This window comes from Ambystoma mexicanum, chromosome 3q (assembly GCF_040938575.1).
Source record: "Ambystoma mexicanum isolate Mex_15411 chromosome 3q, UKY_AmexF1_1, whole genome shotgun sequence".
NCBI lineage: Eukaryota > Metazoa > Chordata > Amphibia > Caudata > Ambystomatidae > Ambystoma > Ambystoma mexicanum.
In genome coordinates, this window is record NC_090926.1 from 1,157,206,392 (window position 1) to 1,157,224,681 (window position 18,290).

The 18,290-nt window shown below is 51.9% G+C and overlaps 1 protein-coding gene across 4 annotated transcripts in view; it reads left to right on the plus strand.

The window, feature by feature from the left end:
• The window catches only part of ADGRL1 (adhesion G protein-coupled receptor L1), a 979,436-nt gene that overhangs the window by 138,402 nt on the left and 822,744 nt on the right, over nucleotides 1-18,290 (plus strand). The window lies entirely within an intron of this gene.

Consider the following 18,290-nt stretch of genomic DNA (forward strand, 5'->3'; position numbering starts at 1 on the left):
GGAGGGGTGCTGTGTCCTCTAGAAGCGGGAGCCTCCTCCCATCCAAGCTTGAGTCACTAGTACAAGATGGGGCCTCGGGCCAGCTAGATCCATGGTCGCGTGGTTTCTGTGCAGGCTCGGACGGGCCAATAGGGCAATAGGCCCATGCCCGAACCAAAAACAAAAAATGCTGGTGTGGGCCCGTTTTTTTTGCCCCATGTGGCCCAGTTTGATAAGTTACTTCACCATGCGGCTGGTAGTTTTGACCAGTGTTACCTAATAAATATTCTTTAAAATGCACAATTTGCATCACATTTCATCAAAAGCCTTGCCCTTGGGTAGTACTCATACAGTCTGTTACAAAAGGAACGGGTTGTGGTTTCCAAATGTGGGCCACTTTTTCATTGGTGCCCGAGACGATTCTATGCCCCAGACCGACCCAGCACATTTCTTGGTTTGTGGGTGTATAGTTAGAAAAAAAATGCTTGATGAGCATATCCTGTACCCTTCTTCCTGTCCCCAGGACCCTTCCCTTCGCCATTTCCACTTTTTCTTATTGCCCCCCCCTCCAGGGGTGTTGCTAGGTCTGTAAAAGATCCGAGGCTACGCTAATGTCGGAAATCGGGGCTAACTATGTGGAAACAGAAAAATAATATGAGGCCGGGAAGCCCAAAAAGAAACACACCAACACAGGTTACAAAGAAACATACAAGTCATTGCCCCTGAGCTTCTATCCAGGGCTACAACGAAAAGACCAGGGGCTATAGCCCCCTCAGCCACCCTCCTTAGCAACGCCTCTGCCCACCGTCTCCCTTTCCTCGTTCCTTCTTTTCCGGGCCATCTTGGAGGCTTAGCTAGCCAGCCATTGCATCTGGCCCCTCCCCGAGTCTTGTGTCTCTTGTAAAAGATCTTCTGAAACTGATGTAATTGAATAGCACCCTTTTGGGCCAGGGGTCAGGAGACATTGTGTTCTTTCTGAAAATTAATCAAAGACAACTTTCAGCAATGTGGCCGCCTCCTAGTCAGACAAAAGGGAACAAAAGACTGGGCAATCCTGTTATTTGAAGCAGGTGGGCACATGGGTGTGAAGGGCTGCACCCACTGGTGTGAAGCCATTCCCAATCTGCTCACCCGGACATGCTCTAGTGAATTTCCTTCCGTTGTTTCCTTCGATGGCTTATTGTGTGATCTTAGGCACACTTTTTGATGAATCACCTTCCAGGGCACCAGTGGTCCAGGGATGAATATCGGTTTCTAAACCATCCATCAGCCCCACACCTCCAGTAAACCAGAAGGGATCCCCACAGATTGGAATGCAAGTGAATTATAAGACCTCCATGTCCCATTGTGGTAATGTGGATAGAACGGCAGGCTTATCTTTGCAATGTCGTGGATCGTTGGTTAGTTGCAACACAGCGAAAATACAATTACCCAATGATAAAAGGGACTGTCCAGTCAAGGTTGTATACACATATCTACTCCATTATTACTACAACAAACAGTTCTAGCACACTACAAATATAACCACCCTGTAAAGAGACACAGAGGACAGACAGTTTCATGAAGGAAAAGGGATTCCCTCTGGATACTGGCACTCTGGATACTGGCACTCTGGATACTGGCACTCAAGATACCGACAAGGGGGTAGTTGGTAAAGTAATCAGTCTTCTTGTTCAAGATTATTTGGTTTCGGCACCAATGGGACAAAAGGGTTGTAACTGTTTCGAGGGGCCTTTGGAGAAAGACCATCGGGGCAGAACCACAATGTACCTGGTGCTGGAGAAGTTCTTGGTGCTCAATAGAGTCAAGGTGGTTCCAGGGTGCTACGCAGCACTTGAGACAGAGTTAGTGGCGGGAGACAGCTTCGGGTACAAGGTGGCAGGCAGTCGGCAAGCGAGGCTGGACGGATGTCTTCAACCTGTCCTACATGGTGGCTCGGGGCCAAGAATCATTGTCTCTGTGCTGGTTGGCGGATCTGGAATGCTGGTCGAGGAGTCTCGGATGGCTCTGTTGAGTGCGGCATGACAACAGTCAGCAGTGCAGCCGGATGCAGTTTGAGGACTTGACTGTCTCAAAAATGTCCTTAAAAAATGGACACTGGATAATGCTTGTGTGGTTCTCCTTACTTCTTTTTAGGGCTTGTGTCCTTTCAAGGCAGACTGGAGAGTGATTATAGGCAACAGCCTTATCCATTGTCCAGAGACTCTCTGGCACTTCCCACCTAGGAAGCTTACTGGCAGAACCTAGCAAGACATGCTGTGTGCTGACTGGGTACCGGTTCTGGGGCTGTTGGATGGGTCCTCTGAATCTGGTGTCTCCCTCTGTTCCCTGGGAGATGTTTAGGGGTGGGATCTCGCTTCCCTCTTGGAACTCCTGGCCTTCCTTCACTAGTAGAAGTTGTAAGGTAGATTGTACCTTCGGCCTGGGTCCAAAAGAGTCCCCCTCTTCCTTAATCCTACATTTGTGTGTCATCAGCATGGGCGTGATCTTGCAAGTCAAACTTTGAAAAAATGTCCATTTAAGATCAGAGATTCACATTAAATAATATCAGGGAAAGTGATGACCCCTGTGGTATTCTGCATTGGACAGGGAGGTCATCAGAGAAACAATTTTCAAGTTTGATTACTTGAGTCCTATGCTGTGGAAACTATAGTGTGTCAGGGGCACTGATCATGGGGGTAGTGTAGTAGAGGCTCTGGCCTTGGGGTTAGTGAGGCAGTCGCACTGGTCGTGAGGATAACGTAGTAGAGTCTTTGGTCTTGGGGATAGTGTATCAGGGGCACTGAACACGAGGATAGCACAGTATAAACTCTGGTCTTGGGGCTAGTGTAGCAAGGGCAGTGGTCACAAGGATAATGTAGTAGTGCCTCTGGTCTTGGGACTAGTCTAGCAAGGGCCCTGATCATGAATATGGTGCAGTAGAGTCTCTGGCCTTGGGGCTAGTGTAGCATTGGCCGTGATCATGAAGATGGTGTAGTAGAGTCAATGGCCTTGGGGTTTAGTGTAGCAGGTGCACTGATCATGCAGATGGTGCAGTAGAGTCTCTGGTCTTGTGGTTTAGTGTAGCAGGGGCCCTGATCATGAATATGGTGTAGTAGAGTCTCTGCCCTTGGGGTTTAGTGTAGCAGGGGCACTGATCATGCAGATGGTGCAGTAGAGTCTCTTGTCTTGGGGCTAGTGTAGCAGGGGCACTAAACACGAGGCTAGTGTAGTAGAGTCTCTGGCCTTGGGGCTAGTGTAGCAGGGGCACTGATCACGAGGATAGTGTAGTAGAGTCTCTGGCCTTGGGGCTAGTGTAGCAGGGGCACGGATCACGAGGATAGTGTAGTAGAGTCTCTGATCTTGGGGGTAGTGTAGCAGGGGCACTGATCATGAGGACAGTGTAGTAGAGTCTTTGGCCTTGGGGCTAGTGTAGCAGGGGCACTGATCACGAGGATAGTGGTGTAGAGTCTCTGGCCTTGGGGCTAGTGTAGCAAGGGCACTGTTCATGAGGATAGTCTAGTAGCAGGTGTATTGGTAGTGTAGTCGAGGCACAGGACTTGAGGCTCTGGAGTAGAGGAGCCGGTCCGAGGATGGCTTCAAGCCGCACTGCCAGCCGTCTCTGCCAGGCTCTGTCTGCTCAGTGAGGATACTGACGGTGAGGATAGCGTAGAGTCTCTGGTCTTGGGGTTTAGTGTAGCAGGGGCACTGATCACAAGGATAGTGTACTAGAGTATGTGGTCTTGTGCTAGTGTAGCAGGGGCCCTGATCATAGGATAGTGCATAAGAGTCTCTGAAATTGGGGCTAGTGTAGAAGATGGTGTAGTAGAGTCTCTGGTCTTGGGGCTAGTTTAGCAGTGGCCGTGATCATGAAGATGGTGTAGTAGAGTCTCTGGCCTTGGGGTTTAGTGTAGCAGGGGCACTGATCATGCAGATGGTGTAGTAGAGTCTCTTGACTTGGGGCTAGTGTAGCAGGGGCACTGACCATGAAGATGGTGCAGTAAGTCTCTGGCCTTGGTGTTTAGTGTAGCAGGGGCATTGATCATGCAGATGGTGCAGTAGAGTCTCTGGTCTTGGGGCTAGTGTAGCAGGGGCACTGATCATGCAGATGGTGCAGTAGAGTCTCTGGTCTTGGGGCTAGTGTGGCAGGGGCACTGACCATGAAGATGGTGCAGTAAGTCTCTGGCCTTGGGGGTTTAGTGCAGCAGGGGAACTAATCATGAAGATGTGTGCAGTACAGTCTCTGGCCTTGTAGTTTAGTGTAGCAGGGGCACTGATCATGCAGATGCTGCAGTAGAGTCTCTGGTCTTGGGGCTAGTGTAGCAGGGGCACTGACCATGGAGATGGTGCAGTAGAGTCTCTGATCTTGGGGCTAGTGTAGCAGGGGAACTGATCATGCAGATGGTGCAGTAGAGTCTCTGGTCTTGGGGCTAGTGTAGCAGGGGCACTGATCATGCAGATGGTGCAGTAGAGTCTCTGGTCTTGGGGCTAGTGTAGCAGGGGCACTGACAATGAAGATGGTGCAGTAAGTCTCTGGCCTTGGGGTTTAGTGTAGCAGGGGCACTGATCATGAAGATGTGTGCAGTAGAGTCCCTGGCCTTGGGGTTTAGTGTAGCGGGGGCACTGATCATAAAGATATGTGCAATAGAGTCTCTGGCCTTGGGGCTAGTGTAGCAGGGGCACTGATCACGAGGATAGTGTAGTAGAGTCTCTGATCTTGGGGTTTAGTGTAGCAGGGGCACTGATCATTCAGATGGTGTAGTAGAGTCTCTGGCCTTGGGGCTAGTGTAGCAGGGGCACTGATCATGCAGATGGTGCAGTAGAGTCTCTAGCCTTGGGGCTAGTGTAGCAGGGGCACTGATCATGAGGATAGTGTGGTAGCAGGTGTATTGGTAGTGTAGTCGAGGCACGGGCCTTGAGGGCTGTGTAGTAGAGGAGCCGGTCCTGAAGATGGCTGTAAGCCGCACCCCCAGCCGTCTTTGCCAGGCTCTGTCTGCTCAGTGAGGGAACTGATTGTGAGGATAGCATAGTAGAGTCTCTGGCCTTGGGGCTAGAGTAGCAGGGGCGCTGATCACGAGGATAGTGTAGTAGAGTCTCTGGCCTTGGGGCTAGTGTAGCAGGGGTACTGATCACGAGGCTAGTGTCGTAGAGTCTCTGGCCTTGGGGCTAGTGTAGCAGGGACACTGATCACGAGGATAGTGTAGTAGAGTCTCTGGCCTTGGGGTTTAGTGTAGCAGGGGCACTGATCATGCAGATGGTGTAGAAGAGTCTCTGGCCTTGAGGCTAGTGGAGCAGGGGCACTGATCACGAGGACAGTGTAGTAGAGTCTTTGGCCTTGGGGCTAGTGGAGCAGGGGCACTGATCACGAGGACAGTGTAGTAGAGTATTTGGCCTTGGGGCTAGTGTAGCAGGGGCACTGATCATGCAGATGGTGCAGTAGAGTCTCTGGCCTTGGGGCTAGTGTAGCAGGGGCACTGAACACGAGGATAGTGTAGTAGAGTCTCTGGTCTTGGGGCTAGTGTAGCAGGGGCACTGATCACGAGGATAGTGTAGTAGAGTCTCTGGCCTTGGGGCTAGTGGAGCAGGGGCACTGATCACGAGGATAGTGTAGTAGAGTCTCTGGTCTTGGGGTTTAGTGTAGCAGGGGCACTGATCATTCAGATGGTGTAGTAGAGTCTCTGGCCTTGGGGCTAGTGTAGCAGGGCCACTGATCATGCAGATGGTGCAGTAGAGTCTCTAGCTTTGGGGCTAGTTTAGCAGGGGCACTGATCATGAGGATAGTGTGGTAGCAGGTGTATTGGTAGTGTAGTCGAGGCACGGGCCTTGAGGGCTGTGTAGTAGAGGAGCCGGTCCTGAAGATGGCTGTAAGCCGCACCCCCAGCCGTCTTTGCCAGGCTCTGTCTGCTCAGTGAGGGAACTGATTGTGAGGATAGCATAGTAGAGTCTCTGGCCTTGGGGCTAGTGTAGCAGGGGCGCTGATCACGAGGCTAGTGTAGTAGAGTCTCTGGCCTTGGGGCTAGTCTAGCAGGGGCGCTGATCACGAGGATAGTGTAGTAGAGTCTCTGGTCTTGGGGCTAGTGTAGCAGGGGCACTGATCATGCAGATGGTGCAGTAGAGTCTCTGGCCTTGGGGCTAGTGTAGCAGGGGCACTGATCATGCAGATGGTGCAGTAGAGTCTCTGGCCTTGGGGCTAGTGTAGCAGGGGCACTGATCATGAGGATAGTGTGGTAGCAGGTGTATTGGTAGTGTAGTCGAGGCACGGGCCTTGAGGGCTGTGTAGTAGAGGAGCCGGTCCTGAAGATGGCTGTAAGCCGCACCCCCAGCCGTCTTTGCCAGGCTCTGTCTGCTCAGTGAGGGAACTGATTGTGAGGATAGCATAGTAGAGTCTCTGGCCTTGGGGCTAGTGTAGCAGGGGCGCTGATCACGAGGATAGTGTAGTAGAGTATCTGGCCTTGGGGCTAGTGTAGCAGGGGTACTGATCACGAGGCTAGTGTAGTAGAGTCTCTGGCCTTGGGGCTAGTCTAGCAGGGGCGCTGATCACGAGGATAGTGTAGTAGAGTCTCTGGCCTTGGGGCTAGTGTAGCAAGGGCACTGATCACGAGGATAGTGTAGTAGCGGTTATATTGGTAGTGTAGTCGAGGCACGGGCCTTGAGGCTCTGGAATAGAGGAGCCGGTCCCGAGGATGGCTGCAAGCCGCACCCCCAGCCGTCTCTGCCAGGCTCTGTCTGCTCACTGAGGGAACATGATCGTGATAATGGGCCTTTTGATTCCTGCACTGAGCAATAGGCACTGATTTCAGTCACTGCTCTGCTTATGAACACGCCTGCCACCCAAGGCAGGAATATCTGAGCCCGCAGGTCTCAGAGCGGCTGTCACTTCTCTTTAAGCTCCTGTGAGACTCCCGCTATCCTGGGCTGTCAGGACTGCACTAATGACCAGCTTACACCCCGAGTCCCCCTCCGCCCCACTCTACGAGGGAGCAGAATGCTCTGGAAACAAGCTCCGTTGTCTCACTCTGCTGCCGGCGCTGCATGGGGATGTTCTTGTGCCTTTCTCCTTGCCCTTTTCCCATCCTGCCCCCCCTTCCTCCCTTGCTGGACCCCACTCTTCCCACCTCATATCTCCTTACCTGTGTCTACTCCCCTGCTCAGCCCTCACACTACCCCGCCGCGCAGCTCTTTCGCACTCTTCAACCATATAGTCATTATTTTAATTCCTCGTTTTAATAATATTTATTGAGGGCATATGCAACCAATATAGAATGCAAAACAGATATTAAAGCACACATTTCCCCTATTTTTCTCCATTAAAAAGCCATGGGTCATAAAACATTAAATATATAAGTGATAAACATAAAATGGGAACAATTTGCAGGATTTGCATTCCCATTTATCTAGGCGTGGAGTGCCGAAAGTGCAAAAAATACTCATTACTATGATAAACGGCCATAGTAAAATACTTAATGGGAAAAATCTCTGAAAAGATTCCAATATACCATCCGCAGACGTATTGCTGGTAAATGTACACGAGCGATCAAACTGGACATTGCATTTTGTTCCATGAGCCTACATTTAAATCTTACTTTAATATCATTCTTTTACTAAAGAGTAAAAGTCCAGATTGTGTTAATTGATAAAACATGTTAACATTGGGTCTGTTCTTTCTATCTGTCCCGGTTTCCTCTGTGACCGCCCAAACATTAAAGAAAATGTCCTATTCCAAATAGCATGGAGACTTGAACTCTTTTTAAAGTTGATTGCAAAGTTTCTTCTGCGGGTGAAGTCTTGCTAGGGTTCAGCTCGAGGGTACACATGGTTGGACGGAATCCACTCACTTTTTTCAGAGGGTAGACGTCACCCCCTTGGTATTTTAGACTGCCCCCCCCCTCCTGGTATTTTCGGCTGTGTATGAAATAAGCAAAGTTTCCTGTCTTTATGAATCTTGTGAATTTGCACTGCCCTGGGGCAGAAACCATGGTCGCCAGGGTGGTCGCAGGTTCACAGGCTGGGCACTTAAACACATTTCGGGACTGCATGTTCCAGGGAAAACACTGTTATTGGTTCTTGGGGTTTAAACCATGCACACCTTTTAACATTTTCAAAACACTATTAGAAGAAAATATCCTGTTGGTTTTTTATGTGTGTTAAGTTTGTGAAAAGCAAATGTCATTCGTCCGGTGTAATTTGTATGGTTCTGCAAAGCCAACTGGATGAAATGTGCATATTGCACCTTGATATGCAAATTTTTGGTGACATCACATATACTCCTGAGTCCCCTTCCTTGGGTGCACGCAATCTCGATCTGAACCCAAGACCTCAGGCTTCGGCTGAGCATACAGTAGACGGATACATTAACACACCTTCTCACAGACATATGGGGTTCAGGAGAGGCCGGCTCCATGTCAGCAGGTGTTGGGGCACCCGGGCTCTGACAACATGACTATCAAACATCATTCTTACCCTACCCTGTGCCAAGGTGCAGCCATCAGAATTACTCAGTAAAGATTCCTGCCCAGTGCCAAGGTACAGCCATCAGAATTCATCAGTGAAGATTCCTGCCCAGTGGCAAGGTACAGCCATCAGAATTCCTCAGTAAAGATTCCTCCTCAGGGGCTCCCAGTGCAAGGTGCAGCCACAGGAATTCATCAGGTTAGATTCTTGCACAGGCACTCTCGGTGCCACCAGAATTGCCCAGTGATTATTCCCACTCTGGAGCTCCCAGTGCCAAGGTGCATCCATCAGAATTCCCCATGAAATATTCTTGCTCGGGGGCTCCCAGTGCCAAGGTGGAGCCATCAGAATACCCCAGTGACTATTCCTGCTCAGGGGCTCCCAGTGCCAAGGTGCAGCCATCCGAATTCCCCAGTGACTATTCCTGCTCAGGGGCTCCCAGGGCCAAGGTGGAGCCATCAGAATACCCCAGTGACTATTCCTGCTCAGGGGCTCCCAGTGCCAAGGTGCAGCCATCCAAATTCCCCAGTGACTATTCCTGCTCAGGGGCTCCCAGGGCCAAGGTGCAGCCATCAGAATACCCCAGTGACTATTCCTGCTGAGGGGCTCCCAGTGCCAAGGTGCAGCCATCAGAATTCCCCAGTGACTATTCCTGCTCAGGGGCTCCCAGTGCCAAGGTGCAGCCATCAGAATTCCCCAGTGACTATTCCTGCTCAGGGGCTCCCAGTGCCAAGGTGCAGCCATCAGAATTCCCCAGTGACTATTCCTGCTCAGGGGCTCCCAGTGCCAAGGTGCAGCCATCAGAATACCCCAGTGACTATTCATGCTCAGGGGCTCCCAGGGCCAAGGTGCAGCCATCAGAATACCCCAGTGACTATTCCTGCTGAGGGGCTCCCAGTGCCAAGGTGCAGCCATCAGAATACCCCAGTGACTATTCATGCTGAGGGGCTCCCAGGGCCAAGGTGCAGCCATCAGAATACCCCAGTGACTATTCCTGCTGAGGGGCTCCCAGTGCCAAGGTGCAGCCATCAGAATTCCCCAGTGACTATTCCTGCTCAGGGGCTCCCAGTGCCAAGGTGCAGCCATCAGAATTCCCCAGTGACTATTCCTGCTCAGGGGCTCCCAGTGCCAAGGTGCAGTCATCAGAATACCCCAGTGACTATTCCTGCTCAGGGGCTCCCAGTGCCAAGGTGCAGCCATCCACATTCCCCAGTGACTATTCCTGCTCAGGGGCTCCCAGTGCCAAGGTGCAGCCATCAGAATACCCCAGTGACTATTCCTGCTCAGGGGCTCCCAGTGCCAAGGTGTAGCCATCCTCATTCCCCAGTGACTATCCCTGCTCAGGGGCTCCCAGTGCCAAGGTGTAGCCATCCACATTCCCCAGTGAATATTCCTGCTCAGGGGCTCCCAGTGCCAAGGTGCAGCCATCAGAATTTCCCAGTGACTATTCCTGCTCAGGGGCTCCCAGTGCCAAGGTGCAGCCATCAGAATACCACAGTGACTATTCCTGCTCAGGGGCTCCCAGTGCCAAGGTGTAGCCATCCGCATTCCCCGGTGACTATTCCTGCTCAGGGGCTCCCAGTGCCAAGGTGCAGCCATCAGAATTCCCCAGTGACTATTCCTGGTCATGGGCTCCCAGGGCCAAGATGCAGCCATCAGAATACCCCAGTGACTGTTCCTGCTCAGGGGCTCCCATTGCCAAGGTACAGCCATCCGCATTCCCCAGTGACTATTCCTGCTCATCGGATCCCCGGGCCAAGGTGCAGCCATCAGAATACCCCAGTGTCTGTTCCTGCTCAGGGGCTCCCAGTGCCAAGGTGCAGCCATCCGCATTCCCCAGTGACTATTCCTGCTCAGGGGCTCCCAGTGCCAAGGTGCAGCCATCAGAATACCCCAGTGACTATTCCTGCTCAGGGGCTCCCAGTGCCAAGGTGCAGCCATCCTCATTCCCCAGTGACTATTCCTGCTCAGGGGCTCCCAGTGCCAAGGTGCAGTCATCCGCATTCCCCAGTGACTATTCCTGCTCAGGGGCTCGCAGTGCCAAGGTGCAGCCATCAGAATTTACCAGTGACTATTCCTGCTCAGGGGCTCCCAGTGCCAAGGTGCAGCCATCAGAATACCCCAGTGACTATTCCTGCTCAGGGGCTCACAGTGCCAAGATGCAGCCATCCGCATTCCCCAGTGACTATTCCTGCTCAGGGGCTCCTAGTGCCAAGGTGCAGCCATCAGAATTCCCCAGTGACTATTCCTGCTCAGGAGCTCCCAGTGCCAAGGTGCAGCCATCAGAATTCCCCAGTGACTATTCCTGCTCAGGGGCTCCCAGTGCCAAGGTGCAGCCATCAGAATACCCCAGTGACTATTCCTGCTCAGGGGCTCCCAGTGCCAAGGTGCAGCCATCAGAATACCCCAGTGACTATTCATGCTGAGGGGCTCCCAGGGCCAAGGTGCAGCCATCAGAATTCCCCAGTGACTATTCCTGCTCGGGAGTTCCCAGTGCCAAGGTGCAGCCATCAGAATTCCCCAGTGACTATTCCTGCTCAGGGGCTCCCAGTGCCAAGGTGCAGCCATCAGAATACCCCAGTGACTATTCCTGCTCAGGAGCTCCCAGTACCAAGGTTCAACTGGTTTTTATTGAAGAACACATTTTAGTCGGTTGTATTGAGGTCATAGTATTTGTCAGGGCTCCGTTAAGCACATTTACAAACTGCGCTTGTCCTAAATTCACTGCGCCCCTGCCTAGGGCTGACAGTCCGCTGAACCCAGAGTGATTAAGTTGCAAGACAAAGAAACACACTTTATGTATCCGTGGTGCATCATTCCAAAAAGAGGCCAGGACACCCAAATCGGGTGCAGTTGCCAGCATGCCCTTCTGTGGTTTCTTGCGCATATGTTTAAAATAAAAAAAATATATTGAGGATACAGCGAGAGGCTCTTTGAACCTTTGAGGTCCAAGTACACCTTTTCATACAGATGCACAGAAGCGTAACCCCTGTGCAGCTTGGCGTCTGATTGCACTGCCCCTTAGTCCCTCTACTCTGACACTGCCTCTTAGTCCCTCTTCTCTGACACTGGCTCTTAGTCCCTCTTTTCTAACCTTGTAGGCTGGCCTATAAAGGTATTAGGTTTCCTCTTGGCCGTCCTCATAAGAAACACACTATTATATCATGTGGTGCAGTGCACACACCCAAAGGTGGGCGCTGGGGGGGGGGGCATGATGCGGCCAAGAATTAACTGTGCACGTCCGGCAGGGAACAGAGAATACATGCTTGCCTGCTACGTGTTCTATACACAACACAATCAACTTTTTTTTTTTTTTTTTACAAAGGATTCCAAGTGCACAGAGTTTTTGCAGAGGTTGGTTGTGCCTGGATGAGGTGACCAGATTTTTAAAATAAAAAACCTGGACGGGCCACCGAAATAGAAATAGGACTATAGTTTTGACACACAGGGCTCCAATGAAACTGTAGTCCTACTTGTATGTCGGTGGCCTTTTCCGCACAAAGTACAGGTAAGTGCGTGTTCATTGACAGCTCAAAGCTCTCGTTGGAGGAGTGAAGTCATGGTGGAAGGGGGAGGGCATGAAACGCAAGCGAAATGCCTCCCCCTGCCCAATTTCGACATTTGTTCAAGAGTCACTGGCAAAAACCAGGAAAATAGCCAGCTATCCCCAAATCCTGGGACAGGGGTTTCATTCTCAAAGTCTTGGGACGCTGGTGCCAAGGGCAAAATACTGGAATGGTCTTGGCAAAACCGGGATGTCTGATCACCCTATGCCTGGAGGGAACTTTAGTGGTGAGATGGTGCTCGCTCAGTCGCTTACGCTCAAGTAACTTTCAGGCTGGACTCGGAAGTACAGAGGCGCAGTCTATATCCCATGTATTGCAGCTCCTCAAAATTCAGATCCAAAAATGACCCGGTGTATTTTCTAATTGCCAGAGATCGCCCTGACACAATCTTACACTACCATCCTCTACATTTTGGAGATGTTTGGATGCATGATCTAATTAATAGAATTCTAGTAATCAAGGGTCACCAAGAGCCAAATCCATTCCTTGTTTTCTGGACATCCCCACAATATTCATTTGACACCAGTGTATTCAAATTGGAGCTAATTACATGGCGCATTGTTATCTTGAAAATCTGGTGTATGGGGAGTGGTGTGGAGGGGGTCTCGGGGACCAGGTTTGGAAATCCCTGTTCTAGTTTGCCTCTGAATTGTGAGCTTTTTGGTAACCACATATTTGCATATACTGTGGACTTGCGGGTATTTGGAGATTTTACTTGAAATAAACCAAATCATTGTAGACATAACCAGAGTAAGTCTTAGCCTCTGGCTTTGGTATATGTAAGAGTTCTACCCCAGTAAAAATGTTGTGCCAGAATACATGTATTTTGCGTCTGCCAAATTCTTGCCAGAGTCCCACTCATGTTAATGAGGACTTTAGCGACAGTTTATATCCACTTCAGAGTGGGTTATGGATCAGTCTGACAGCTGTCACCGCCAAACAGTGCCGGATTATCCATTAGGCCAAGTATGCACCGGCCTATGGGCCACACTACTTTTATGGGCCCTGCGACAACGGATCAAAACAAAGCAGTCCAGAAAATTCAAAACGTATTAGGAGATCATTTGCTAGGGGTGGGCGATATTTCGACTGCTTAGGGACATCCACAGGGTTTAATCCGGCACTGCCACCGAAGAACCGACAAAAAACTCAGGACTTGAATATACGTGCTTAGAGAAGTTTATTTTAGAAAATAGGCTAGAGGTTATAAAATAAAGGAATACCCTAAAACACAAACATTAGCAGTTCCATGCTTGCTAACAGTCCCGAGGTCCGTCTCTGGGTTTGCCACCTTCCTGTGGTCAAGTGAAAGTCACTCAGTCTGTGGGGTGTCCACTGTAATTATTTTTTTGTTTTGGTTGAGTAGTTGCTGGGTCCTTTTTTTGTTTTGGTTGAGTAGTTGCTGGGTCCTTTTTTGTTTTGATTGAGTAGTCGCTGGGTCCTTTTTTTGTTTTGGTTGAGTAGTTGCTGGGTCCTTTTTTTGTTTTGCTTGAGTAGTTGCTGGGTCCTTTTTTTGTTTTGGTTGAGTAGTCGCTGGGTCCTTTTTTTGTTTTGTTTGAGTAGTCACTGGGTCCTTTTTTTTATTTTGGTTGAGTAGTCGCTGGGTCCTTTTTTTGTTTTGGTCGAGTAGTCGCTATGTCCTCTTCTCATTAGGATGTTGACCTCTCAGGTAGCCCCTTTCACCACTTTGGGCACTAAGAGCCTCCGGGGCTTGTGTGGGGTCGGTCACAGGTGCCACACTGTCTCTGGGAGACTCTGCCACAGTCTCTAGAAGCGTTGTACTCGCCGGTGACCTGCCCGCAAGGCTCCTCTTGGACTGGAGACTCCCTGTCTTTGTCTCGCTGCTGCTCCCCGCCTTGGTTGGCAAGGTGTCATATAGTTTTAGAAAAAGGAGATGCAGAGAAAAATGATTTCCTGGAAGGTCACGTGTAGTGTGCGCTGCAAAACATTTGGACCAATGGACCTTGCCTCTGTCAATCAGGCTCGGTATGTGAAAGTAGACATGCTTGGCTCAGGTGCCCCTTTTCTGCTGGGATTGGCACTTGTGTCACTCCACAAGATCCCTTTTCCTGTGATGGAAGTTTTTTTTCTCCAACCTGAACATGAAATTGCCTGTAAGAAAGCGGATATTGACTTGGGCTTCACCGAACATCAAGTCTTCGTGTCCCAGATGGGAAATAATGACCTTGGACGAGGATCGATCAATATGTGTCTCTCGGGCCATTTCAGCATGACATTCACCTCAACTAAAGTCGTAGGCAGCCATCGCTCTGATCAGTGTCTACTGTGGCCGAGAAACCGCAGCAACAAAAGCCAACGTCAATGAAGCCAAGCGTCATTCATGCCCGACAGAGGGAAATATTTATGGCTGCCTGCAACGACCTATGAGTCCCGGGTCCCGTGGTTGTAATGACCGACAAGCATACAGGAGCAGACTGTAATGAACAGCGCATCACGGGGCCACTGCCTGTAATGACCATTGGATCCTAAGGCCTCTTAACAGGGTAATGAGCAATGAATTCCCGGGCCACCAACCTCTGCCTGTACTGACCACTGTCTCCCAGTATCACTGACAAAAAACCACTGCCGTAATGCCCAGTCTGTCCCAGGGTCACTGACCACTGCCTGTAATGGCTAGTGTGTCCCGTGGTCACTGCCTGTAATGCCCAGTGTGTCCCAGGGTCACTGGCCACTGCTTTTAATGCCCAGTGTGCCCCAGCGTCACTGACCACTGCCTGTAATGCTCAGTGACCCCTGGGTCACTGACCACTGCCTGTAATGCCGAGTGTGTCCCAGGCTCACTGGCCCCTACCTGTTATTCCTAGTGTGTCCCATGGTCACTGACCCCTGCCTGTAATGCCCAGCGAGTCCCTGGGTCACTGACTGCCTGTAATGCCCAGTGAGTTCCTGGGTCACTGACCCCAGCCTGCAATGCCCATTGTGTCCCAGGGTCACTGACCACTGCCTGCAATGCACAGTGTGTCCCAGGGTCACTGACCCCTGCATGTAATGCCCAGTGTGTCCCAGGGTCATTGGCCCCTGCCTGTAATGCCCAGTGTGTTCCAGGGTCACTGACCACTGCCTGCAATGCCCAGTGTGTCCCAGGGTCACTGACCCCTGCTTGTTAATGCCCAGTGTGTCCCAGGGTCATTGGCCGCTGCCTGCAATGCCCAGAGTGTCCCAGGGTTACTGCCCACCGCCTGAAATTCCCAGTGTGTCCCAGGGTCACTGACCCCTGCTTGTAATGCCCAGTGTGTCCCAGGGTCACTGGCCAGTGCCTGAAATGCCCAGTGAGTCCCAGGGTCACTGAACCCTGCCTGCAATGCCCAGTGTGTCCCAGGGTCACTGACCCCTGCCTGTAATGCCCAGAGTTTCCCAGGGTCACTGACCCATGCTTGTAATGCCCAGTGCGTCCCAGGGATACTGGACACTGCCTGAAATGCCCAGTGATTCCCAGGGTCACTGAACCCTGCCTTCAATGCACAGTGTGTTCCAGGGTCATTGGCCCCTGCCTGCAATGCCCAGTGTGTCCCTGGGTCACTGGCCCCTGCCTGCAATGCCCAGTGTGTCCCGGGGACACTGACCACTGCCTGCAATGCCCAATGTGTCCCAGGGTCACTGACCACTGCCTGTAATGCCCAGTGTCCCAAGGTCACTGACCACTGCCTGTAATGCCCAGTGTCCCACGGTCACTGGCCCCTGCCTGTAATGCCCAGTGTGCCCCAGGTTCTGTGACCCCTGCCTGCAATGCCCAGTGTGTCCCAGGGTCTGTGACCACTGCCTGTAATGCCCAGTGTGTCCCAGGGTCACTGACCACTTCCTGTAATGTCCAGTGTGTCCCAGGGTCAGTGACCACTGCCTGTAATGCCTATTGTGTCCCAGGGTCACTGACCCCTACCTGTAATGCCGAGTGTGTCCCAGGGTCACTGTCCCCTGCCTTAAATGCCCAGTGAGTCCCAGGGTCACTGGCCCCTGCCTGAAATGCCCAGTGATTCCCAGGGTCACTGACGCCTGCCTGCAATGCCCACTGTGTCCCAGGGTCATTGGCCCCTGCCTGTAATACCCAGTGTGCCCCAGGGTCACTGACCCCTGCCTGTAATGCCCAGAGTGTCCCACGGTCACTGACCACTGCCTGTAATGCCCAGAGTGTCCCAGGGTCACTGACCCCTGCCTGTATTGCCCAGATTGTCCCACGGTCACTGACCACTGCCTGCAATTCCCAATGTGTCCCAGGGTTACTGGCCCCTGCCTGTAATGCCCAGTGTGTCGCTCAGTCACTGGCCCCTGCCTGCAATGCCCAGTATGTCCCAATGTCACTGGTCACTGCCTGTAATGCCCAGTGTGTCCTAGGGTCATTGGCCACTGTCTGTAATGCCCCGTGTGTCTCAGGGTCAGTGACCCCTGCCTGCAATGCCCAGTGTGTCCCAGGGTCACTGACCACTTCCTGTAATGTCCAGTGTGTCCCAGGGTCACTGCCCCCTGCCAGTAATGTCCAGTGTGTCCCAGGGTCAGTGACCACTGCCTGTAATGCCTATTGTGTCCCAGTGTCACTGACCCCTGTCTGTAACGCCCAGTGTGTCCTAGGGTCATTGGCTGCTGCCTGCAATGCCCAGAGTGTCCCAGGGTCACTGACCCCTGCCCGTAATGCCCAGTGTGTCCCAGGGTCACTGACCACTTCCTGTAATGTCCAGTGTGTCCCAGGGTCACTGCCCCCTGCCTGTAATGTCCAGTGTGTCCCAGGGTCAGTGACCACTGCCTGTAATGCCTATTGTGTCCCAGTGTCACTGACCCCTGTCTGTAACGCCCAGTGTGTCCTAGGGTCATTGGCTGCTGCCTGCAATGCCCAGAGTGTCCCAGGGTCACTGACACCTGCCTGTAATGTCCAGTGTGTGCCAGGGTCACTGACCCCTGCCTGTAATGCCGAGTGTGTCCCAGGGTCACTGGCCCCTGCCTGTAATTCCCAGTGTGTCCCAGGGTCACTGACCCCTGCCTGTAACGCCCAGTGTGTCCTAGGGTCATTGGCTGCTGCCTGCAATGCCCAGAGTGTCCCAGGGTCACTGACCCCTGTCTGTAATGCCCAGTGTGTCCCAGGGTCACTGACCCCTGCCTGTAATGTCCAGTGTGTCCCAGGGTCAGTGAACCCTGCCTATAATGGCTAGTCTGTCCCAGGGTTACTAGCCACTGCCTGTAATGCCTATTTTGTCCCAGGGTCACTGACCCCTGCCTGTAATGCCCAGGGTGTCCCAGGGTCACTGACCCCTGTTTGTAATGCCCAGTGTGTCCCAGGGTCATTAGCCGCTGCCTGTAATGACTATTGTTTCCCATGTCTCTTGGCCAAAGCCTGTTATGACAGGTGGGATCTAGGTCCGAATATCACAATAGAAACCGCGACACAGCAGAGGGCATCCTGAAAAAGGCCACCTCCAAACACCTGCAAGGTTGCTCTTTCTTTTCCCCTTCCCTTGTAAACTGCCCCAGCAACTCTATCACCACATGCATAACCGTCCACAACCCCTACCTCGGCCATTCTCCCACTGGCACACGAGTCACTACCTCTTACCTTCATAGCGCCACTCCGATGTAGGTCTGAAGCGCCAGGGTCAGGAGTTCTTAAAACGAGAGGCATTGAAGGGATTTGGAATATGCAGGCCCCAAGCTAGGAGACCTGATGTCTCCCTCATAGCTACCCTCAGAACAGGCCCCAAGCTAGGAGACCCGATTTATCACTCATAGCTACCATCGGAACAGGCCCCAAGCTAGGAGACCTGAGGTTTCACTCATAGCTACCCTCAGAGCAGGCCTCAAGCTAGGAGACCTGAGGTCTCACTCATAGCTACCCTCAGAACAGGCCCCAAGCTACGAGACCTGAGGTTTCACTCATTGCTTCCCTCAGAGCATCAGAGCTTCGCTCCAGGCGTAGCCTTATCCCTGTTGAAAACATTTGGTCTAAAATGATCAAATCTCATTCTTGTGAGCCCTTTAACTCTCCCCAAAGCATGGGAGGTGCAAGGCATTGGCGCCAGTCCAAAGTGAGCTCGGTGCAGGCTTCAGCTATTCTGGTGAAGCCCAAGTGATGAAAAATGGATGATAAACAATGCAGGTTTCCTGTCTTGATTATGAACAGCAGGCACGGACTGGCCTATAGGCCCATGCACGGACTGGCCTATAGGCCCATGCACGGACTTGCCTATCGGCTCATGTCCAGGGGCGTTGCTAGGGGGGCGGGGCTAAGGGGGCTATAGCCCTTGATCTTTTGGTTGTAGCCCCGGATAGAATCTCAGGAGCTACAGCCAAAAGGCTAGCTAGCCCCCAGTC